This window comes from Pinus tabuliformis, chromosome 3_1, assembly GCF_031772625.1.
Source record: "Pinus tabuliformis cultivar Carrire ecotype Pingquan chromosome 3_1, CPIR1, whole genome shotgun sequence".
NCBI lineage: Eukaryota > Viridiplantae > Streptophyta > Pinopsida > Pinales > Pinaceae > Pinus > Pinus tabuliformis.
This window is the reverse complement of record NC_142301.1, coordinates 974,460,646-974,470,837: the sequence shown is the minus strand read 5'-3', so window position 1 is coordinate 974,470,837 and position 10,192 is coordinate 974,460,646. Positions and strand designations below refer to the sequence as shown.

The following is a 10,192-nucleotide window of genomic DNA, read 5'->3' as shown; positions in this document are numbered from 1 at the left end:
TTGGACATTGCAAAAATTTCACCCTCTCGAGAATTTTGCTCAATCATGGTTCTACCTGCCTCTTCTCTGGGCTCATGGTTCCACCTGTAATAAATTAATTAAAAATTCACCTCGATTTATGTGCCCACTCCTGGTTCCTCCATGCTTAGGCGCACTATCGAAATGAAGGTTTATATAAGCTTTCATGGCAGATTAACTAAGGAATTTGTTTGGTATAATGGTTAAAATTGAAATTGATTGAGGAGGGGTCGGGTGGTCAATCCCCGCCCTTCCCATTTTACCACATTACAGTTTAAAACCGCAATGTGTTTTGTTGGGGGTTGGGTCCGCATTGGGTGGCCCGCCCCATAACCCTGGAAGACTTATATTAATTTTGGATTGGGTGCATTTATTGTGTTGAATTAAAATGGTGGGTTGTTTGAATTAAATGGAGGTTTCATGGCGCATTAGATGGGGGCCATTGTGTGGTTTAGTGGTTGGGTGTGAGAAACATGGAGTTGTCGCGTGGGCGGGGCCGACCTTCCTGCCGGCCGTGGGTTCAACTCCCGCCGGCTCTGGCTACCTTTTATGGTGTGCGGGTATGGGTGGTGGGGCGTGGGTCGGGTCCACCGGAGGTGGCCTGCCCGTTGCTCATACTTAAGTTTTATTTAGGTGCAAGGTTGGGGGTCCGGCGGGGTCATGGCCACCGGCCCATTTTAAATACATTTTATGCAATGGGGTTGGGCCGGCGGGGGTCATGGCCCGTCGACCCCTTTAATAATTAAATTTTGTTAACATAGTTTTTAGGGGTGGCAGGGGCCCGCCACCACTATATATATATATATATATATATATATATATATATATATATATATATATATAGATAAATATAAAATAGGGCATTTTTTTCAAATTTGTCTAACATAAGGGTTATTAGACAAATTAAAGAGGCAACAATTTCGCCCGTTTTCGGGAGCTAGGTTTCATGCCTTGGGGTCAGTCAAATTGTAGGATACTTAAACCTGGTCCACAACCCAACTTTGACCAAAACTTTGACTTGCTTGTTCTCCCTCATACGAGCTCGGATTGATGAACCGTTTGCACTGCTGCGATCAAGACAATGAGATCTACACTTTGGTCCTAGTTCGAAATCATTCTTATCACTTTGATTTTTGAGCTTCCATAAGCCCTCTTTGTCCTGTGTGTGTCTCTGGAGCCACCTGGATCACTGGTTGAGCTGACACTTATCTTTGTCATTCTTAGTCTGGTTGAGTTGCAATTACTCCCTTGGTACCTTGCCTTGTTGAGCCTTTTCCCTCCTATCCTATTCCTATCATTCCAGGTAGAGGAAGGGGTTGTCGCGTCCTTCAGGAAGCCAAGTGGGACACTCCCATTCAATAAACACTTTCCCTGTGTTGAATTTATCCTCCCTCTGTAAGGTTTCTCACTTCGTTTGGGCTTCAGTACAAGTTTGATTGGCCAAATTGAGTGTTTGTCTTGCTTATTCTGGAGAGTTATGACAGTCAACCACCTTTTGTTTCTTAGCTTGAAATTATGGGTGAACCAAACTGGAGAGTCATTGTCCCTAATTAGAAGAGTTTATTTCTTCTGTTCCATCATGCGAATTAGAGGATCCCGAAGGAGGGGGAGGATGGGGAAAGGGAAATCCCATTGATTTGGACAAATTCCTCAAGGTCATGCACATGTGAACCAAGTAGGTGTTGATTTCAACTATTCAACCTTCGACTCTCTCCTTGGCTTCTCCTTATTTTCGGAGTTGTCTGCCTAGTAAGTTCATGATAACCTAGTGGCCATTACTTGTGATCCTTCTCTCTTGAGCCTCCATGGTCGTGACCACTGGCAAGGCGACGAATCTGCATCGACATGTATTCACCAATTTTTTCTTCTCCCTGGCCATTCCAGGGAGGGAGAGGCTAGTGCCCATGACCTCTGCCATCTCTTCTGGCTCATCCCCTTTCCCTCACCACGATGAACATGTCTGAGAAATATCTTCCTCTGACATGAAACCACCTTAGTCTTGCTGCCTCACCAGACCCCCAACGACCATCCACTCGCAGAGCAGAAAAGCTAAGGGAATGAATGTTGAGATGCATAATAAAGGCGAAATTTATGTGTCTCACCAGTAGCATTTGCCTTGTCCTCACATGAACCTCAGTGATCTAGCTGCAATGAATGTTGCCTTTGATGAGTTCATAAAATGGCTGCCACCCAACAGTTCTCATTAAAATCTCATGGAACACTAGCACGCGACAACTATCTTGCCTCAATTATTGCATTAACACCTGGATCGGGGGAAATATGAATAAGTTTAAAGCAAAGTAATAATAAATTACGTAATAGGTTAAATTATAAATTACTTGTTATAACGTATTATTGATTTACACTATTTTAGGTATATTGTAACTTTTGTGAATGACCATATTCTACTTACTAAGAGGAATTGTTGTGTAGTTTCATGTATTGTAAACTTGTAAGATTCATAGATATAAGTTTAAAAAAAAAGTGTTCGTCTTTATGTTATGAAATGAATTGGTAGCTATTTTGAATTAAAATGAATTGATAACTATTTTGAATTTCACACCTAGATAAAATCTTTGTATAAAATTGAAAATAGTTATTGTAAATTTTTTAAGACATTGCTCATTCTATTTTTCACACTTTTTAATTACGAAGAAAATACAACGTTTAGCTTTTTATTTATTCTAAGATATAGTACATTTATTCTAAAATATAGTACATTTTTACACTAATGTGATGTTGTTGAAACAATATGAAATGAGATTACACTATGCTTCAAGGTGGTGTGGGCTTTACTTGCACTACTACCTTGGTTTAATTTTATTATTACCTCTCACTTGAAAGCTTTTTTATCCTTGCGAATGACACGATCTACATTGAAGAAGAAAATGGATGTGCAACTTAGTGACAACTCCTTTGTAAGGGAAAATTCCTCTCAACGTGTTTACCGTGTATGTGGGGCTCACAAACTAAGTTTAAAAAGTTCCTTTCATTAAAAGAAATTACCACTTTTAAAAATTTCACATAGTTTTTATTTAAATTTATTAGATTAAAAAAAACCCATTTTGGTAAAACTCAATGCCTCCTATATTGATTTATAAATTCAACGATATATATTCAAAGTTAAAAGTTAATTTTTTTAAGCTTAAAACTCTTTCCCAACTCAGCTTTTCTTCAAAGTTAAAAGTTAATTTTTTTAAGCTTAAAACTCTTTCCCAACTCAGCTTTTCTTCAAAGTTAAATTTTTTTAGTTTAAAACTCTTCCCCAACGTTTCTTCAAAATTCTTAATGCAATGAACATATAAAAAGGCTTTTGTGACGGTCTTAGTGTATGGACGAGTTCTTTGTTGAAAATGCTTCTCATCCGTGGATAAGTTTAAGGCTTTTATATAAAATATGAACATTATATATATATATATATATATATATATATTTATATTGAGTTGACTTATTTATTTATATATGTATATAAAGTTTCTGAGTTTAGATTTCTGTGATTCATATTAATAATAACAAAATTTTTTTTGGAAAAAATTACATAGAAGTAATATCTTCTACGTGTTTCGAACCATCCAGTGTGATCCATCTTCAAGACAAGATGATGAATCAGATCCAGACAATAAAATAAATAAATGAAGAGAACAACTAACTAGCCATTAGAAAAAAACAGTTAATTTTACAAAATTTCTGATAAAATAATATAATTTAAAAATTTATATAAAAATATATATATATTTTTAATTATTTTCTCCGTAATTAGGCCGATAGGCCTTCCTATGCATCAACAATTGTCAACACTTTCACTCTCCTCCGTTGGATCAAGTGAGACACTTTCAACCGTTGATTTGAAGTGTCATATGGCAAGCATGCACTGCACTTTCACTGCTTTTTCCAAATATTGGTTGAGTTGTCTTCTTTTCACCTCCGAATTCTGCTGTGCATTGAACCTGGCCCTGTTATGCAAAAACTCTAATCCCCGCAGGCCCTCAGTCTTACTACATAGAGTTCTTCTGCATCACTTTCTTGATCGCCTTCGCTGTCAACGATGGCAAAACAAGCAGATCGCCCTAGCCTAGGCGGCGCAATTTGCAACGAAGGACAGGATCTTTGAGAAAAAATTTAGTCTATTAGGTACTGGGGACGGAAACGATACTCCCCTGCTGCTGAAAGGACAGATTGTCTTCAAGTTTTATGCCAGCGGGCGCCGATATTGCCAGGGCTTGTTGGCGACCATGGAGCTTCAGAGAAGACATGATCTGATCTCGAGGATCTATAATTCTATAGTGCCTTGTAAGAATGAGGTCAATATCGAGGTTTATATTAATGAGGATGGTATGGATGCTTTCGTATTTGCGCTGGCCAGGAAGAAGGCTGCCAAGAGTATGCACAAGGATACCAGGGATCTCCAACAGTATGCCAGCTTGCTTACGCCGCCTTCGAATGGGAAGTGGCTCAGCGAGGAGCTCGTTGGAATTGCCGAGTTTAACCTAATATTATCAACCATTTAAATTGGTGTATTTTTTTCTCATTGTACTCAGCCCTGCCTCTGCGATTGCAAGTCTGTGGCACCCTCGCATATGTTTCTCAGACTGCATGGATTCAAACAGGAACGGTACGAGACAACATATTATTCGGACGCCACAAGGAGGAGCAGAAATATCAGGAGGTTATCTTAAAGTCTTCGCTGTACAAATATCTCCTGAATTTTTCCTTTGGTGATCTGACTGAAATAGGAGAAAGAGCTGTCAATCTCAGTGGTGGCCAAAAACAGCGGATACAGCTTGCCCGTGCTTTATATCAAGATTCGGGTATTTATCTTTTGGATGATCCTTTCAGTGTTGTTGATGCTCATACTGCTACTAGCTTGTTTAAGGTTAATATGGTCATTTCCTTTTGATATAAAAGGTTTTGAAATTATTATGTCGCTGGTGCTAATTTTGTGCGTTGCAGCTTTCTATAGCAATGCTTTTCATTTTTCTTAGCTTCCTAATAGACATATTTTGATGTGTAGGAATATATAACGGGAGCACTGTAAAAAAAGACAGTAATTCTTGTAATACACCAAGTTGATTTTCTCCCGGCATTTGATGCTATTATGGCTAGTAAACAGTTATCCTAGTCATGTGGAAGCTGTTTGCTTGCTTGTAAACATCCTTTTGGCAAAGTTTTCTGATGGATGGCACATTAAAATATTTTCTGCAACTTTGACATATAATTTAATGCTAATAGTTTTGACCTCTTTTTTTAATTTCTACACTGAATTTTCTCTCTTTTGCAGCTGATGTTGGACGGTGAGATTCATCAAGCCAGGCAATATCAGGAACTGTTATTCTCAAGTGAGGCATTTAGGGACCTTGTGAATGCAAACAAGAACACTGTTGGTTCCAATGAATCAGCAGCGACAAAGCCATCCACAAAAGATGAACCTGTCAAGGAAGAGAGAGATATTCAAAGCAGCAAGTCACAGACAGAAAAACTGATTTCAAATATAGCTTCTAACGGGGATCAGCTAGTTAAAAGGGAAGAGAAGGAAGTTGGGGACACCGGTCTGAAGCCATACATTGACTATTTGAAATAGAATAAAGGTTTCTTATATTGTGTATGTGCTGGTCTTGGTCATCTTATATTCTTGATTGGGCAGATTTTGGGAAATACTTGGATGGTTGCTAAGTTGCAAAGTCCTCAAATCGGTGTATTAAGGTTAATAATAGTGTACTCAGCCATTCGGTTCACATCTATATTTTTCCTATTCCTTCGGTCACTTTTCACCGTTCTTTTGGGGCTTAAGGCATCAAAATCCTTCTTTTCTGAGCTTCTGACTTCTTTATTCCGAGCACCGACGGCATTCTTAGATGCAACTCCATTGGGAAGAGTTCTCCGCAGAGTAAGTCGTTTACGTAATTACGATAGGCTTCATTCTTTACGTAATTAAGTCTTTGACAAAAAGTGAAATTTAACATACATGAGGGTAGCATTTATCTTGTCGACCTCCTTTTCCAGGTTTCTTCAGATTTCAGCATTCTTGACGTAGACATTCCTTTCAGCTTTGTCATGTGCATGTCATCTACCATGATTGCTTACAGCAGTCTTGGAGTTGTGGCTGTTGTGACATGGCAAGTTTTGTTTGCAGCCATTCCATTGATTTATTTGGCCTTTCGACTCCAGGTAAATCGCTAATTCACACAAGTTTCTTGAGAAGACTCTTTACTTGACTGCCAATATTGTGAGAGAAATTATAACTGATTTTTTGTTTGTTCAATTTAATCAGAAATACTATTTTTCTTCTGCTAAAGAATTGATGAGACTGAATGGTACAACGAAATCACCTATTGCAAATCATTTTGGCGAGTCCATAGCAGGAACAATGACCACTAGGGCTTTTAGGGTTGAGGATCAGTTCTTCAAGAAGAACTTAGACCTTATTGACAAAAATTCGAGCCCCTTTTTCTACTGTTTCTCAGCAAATGAATGGTTGATCCAGTGTCTAGAGATGTTAAATGCAACTGTTATTTGCTCCTTTGCTCTTGCTATGGTTCTACTCCCAAAGGGCAGCTTCAAACCTGGTATGAAGTTGAACAATGAAACTAAATGTCAACTATGGGAGATTTCTGTTATTACTGGACACTTTTATATATAAGTTAATCATGCCTAACAAATTGAACTGGTGCAGGTTTCGTTGGGATGGCCCTATCTTATGGTCTATCATTGAACATATCGTTGGTTAAAAGTGTTCAAAACCAATGTACACTTGCAAACTACATTGTTTCTGTAGAACGCATCAAATGGTATATGCACATTCCTAGTGAGGCACTAGCCGTTATAGAAGATCACAGACCACCAGATAATTGGCCTTCGCTTGGGAAGGTGGAGTTACATGACTTGAAGGTATCTGAGATGTGTTTTCTAAAAAGATGATTGTTCAAATTATAAATTTGAATGGTTAATGATGTTTTCAATCAAATATATTTGATACGTGTGCAGATTAGATATAGATCCAACAGTCCCCTTGTTTTACGACGCATTACATGTGCATTTGAAGGAGGGCAAAAGATTGGGATTGTTGGCCGAACGGGAAGTGGGAAAACCACTCTCATTAGTGCTATTTTTCGATTAGTTGAACCTGCAGGGGGTAGAATCCATAGATGGTTTGGATATTACCTCTATTGGGCTTCATGATTTGCGGTCACGCCTTGGGATTATTCCTCAAGAGCCAACTCTTTTTCATGGAACTATTCGCTTCAACCTAGATCCATTATCTGAGCACTCAGAGTTAAGAATTTGGGAAGTATGTAAATTCTATTCAACATAATCTCTAACTGAGTTTATCATATGTAGAATGAAAAAATAAATAATGCCATGAATTTATTTTCTGCTTTGATTAAGGTTCTGAACAAGTGTCAACTTGGAGACATTGTAAGAGGGAAGGTGGATGGCTTAGATGCACCAGGTGATTTTTGTAGTAAGAATATATTTTTGAATGCAATAAAATTCTTTGACATGGCCATGAATTTGGCTGTTAGATTTGGAAGTTTTTTGTGGCTCTAAAAGATCAATAAAATGCAGTGGGGAGTGATGGAGAGAATTGGAGTGTTGGGCAAAGACAATTGTTTTGTTTGGGACGTGCATTGCTCAGGAAAAGTCGAATCCTTGTTCTAGATGAAGCAACAACATCAATAGACGATGCTACATATGCCATTCTCCAAACAATAATTAGAAAGGAATTTGCAGGTTGCACTGTAATTACTGTTGCACACAGGATACCTACTGTTATAGACAGTGACATGGTTGTTGCCATCAGTGATGGTAAGGCCCTATCATTCTATCTTATCTTTGTGTTGTATGCATGGATTGGTTTCATCTGAATTTGTTGTACTCGAGGAAATGGACGGTACTGAAAGTAGATCTATTCACCTGTATCTAATTTGAACTATTATGATCTTGAATTCATGCAGGTGAGATGGTGGAGTGTGATCATCCATTGAAACTGATGGAGAGAGAAGGATCGTTATTCAGGAGGTTGGTGACAGAGTATTGGTCCCACACATCAAATGCTCTTCTTCATGCAACAACCAATAATGAATAACCTTTCGATCTCTCTTCCTAGACCATAAGATCTTCGCTCGATGCTTTAATCCTTAGATGATGGGCTAATTGTACCATTAGTGACCTTACGTTGATGGTCGCTAAATTGATGTATTTTCTTGTCAGATAAGATCTCATTGTAAAGCCATTTATTTACAATTGGCTCATCCTTATTGTAACCTGCATTTTTTATGCACGAGCATCATATTAGATATTTTTTCCTCCACTTAGAGCAAAAGTCTTCTTCTCTTTGTGATATTTTGATTTAGGGAATCTGGTTAGTTAGGAAGTTATGCCAGGGTGTCCTTAAGGGACAGATGTACCAAATTTGTTAGGATTAGGTGGAAATAGCTTCTAGAAATAGGGACAGATGTAATTAGGGGAGACGGCCAAGATAATGGAAATTAGGGCAAATAGAGAGGTAGGAGGGCTTCTGAGTTTGTAGAAATTATGTGTATGTTTGTCTGTATTAATGCAATTGCTGGCTTGAATGTAGCTCGTATTATCAACGAATCCACAGCTGCAGCAATAGCTTATGGCTTGGACAAGAAGGGTGGAGAGAAAAATATTGTTGTTTTTGATCTTGGCGGTGGCACGTTTGATGTCAGTGTTCTGACTATTGACAACAGAGTTTTTGAGGTTTTGGCTACAAACGGTGATACCCATCTTGGAGGTAATCTGTCTGAACTCTGTCTGGTAGTTTTACATTACGAATTTGAATACGTGCACGGTGGTTATCATTGACTTTTTTGGTTGGCTTTCGAGCTTTGAACTTACCGGGATGTACACTAATATGCAGGTGAGGACTTTGACCAAAGGATAATGGAATATTTCATCAAATTGATCAAGAAAACGCACGGAAATGATATTAGTAAGGATAGCAGAAATAAAATAAGACATTCAATGTGTTCCTTGTAATATAGATATAAACAAAACATCTAAAGAAAAGTAATTGCACGATGATCCAGTGCAAGAAAACAAGGTTTTCCACAAACCAATTAACACTTCTAGAAATATTCAACAATTCCAATTTAATAATTCTATCGGCCTCTCTTTGTACCTTTTGGGACAATTGCTAGTTTATGGACTTTCACGATTTACGTTGCCCATAAAATACTTCATGAAAAAATAAAAAATAAAAAAGTATTTATTATTTTCTCCCTAATTTATGGACTTTCATGATTTACGTTGCCCATTTTGTCAAACTACCTCCGTTGAGTGGATAAGGATCGCTAGCGCGTATAAATTAATGTGGAAAAGAAGAGATTTAAACAAAAGATGTATTGCTCCAAAAGGGTAGGAGTACTAAAGACAAACTTAAATGAGTAGTATCATGGAGTTGCTATTATGAAGGGCCAAATTTCAAATCAACAAAACAATGTAAATGAAAATCGTATGGGTTTGTTACGGCTTTGAAATGAAAAGCTCTATTAAGTTTTTTTTCACTTTGAAAGGATGTTTTCATAATTTATATGTATTTTATAGTTTTGATACGAGTGACATTCTTTTTTATTTCCTCTCAAACTATGTTTGGTCTTTTTCAAAAGATTAATTTTTAAAATACTGTGATAATTCTCTATTTTCACTAGTAAAGCTTGGTAAGTATTATGCAAAAGATTTGAATCAAGGTGATTAATACTAATAATCTCAATCATTATAATTCTCAAAATATTTACTAATAAAGCTCGCAACTACTATTTAGGCATATTAGCTAGATTAGTCATATAAGGATCTCCATTAAGAATATCATATATTTATCTTTAATTTATATTAGATATTGTTATACTTTTCTTGTATTTTGTTGATTTCTTATACTTGTATTCTCATTGTATTATACTTTTCGTATTCTCAATTAGTCATTTTCGTCTTTTTCCAGCGTATTATTAGCATTAGAAAGCAATCTCACCAAGCTGAGCCAAGCCAATCTCAACAAGACAAGCCAATCTCAACAAGATAGTGCTCATAAGCAATGAGACAAGGATTTGAATCAAGGTGATTACTATTATTAATCTCAATTACTCTAGATGATTAATATTATTAATCTTAATCACTCTAATTGGTTTTTGATAGGCAAATGATATTCTCATAATTG

The 10,192-nt window shown here is 37.2% G+C and overlaps 1 pseudogene; it reads left to right on the top strand.

Annotated features, from left to right (window-relative positions):
* Positions 1-4,250: 4,250 nt before the first annotated feature.
* Positions 4,251-8,751, top strand: LOC149191088 (ABC transporter C family member 10-like; annotated as a pseudogene).
* The last annotated feature ends 1,441 nt before the right edge of the window (positions 8,752-10,192 follow it).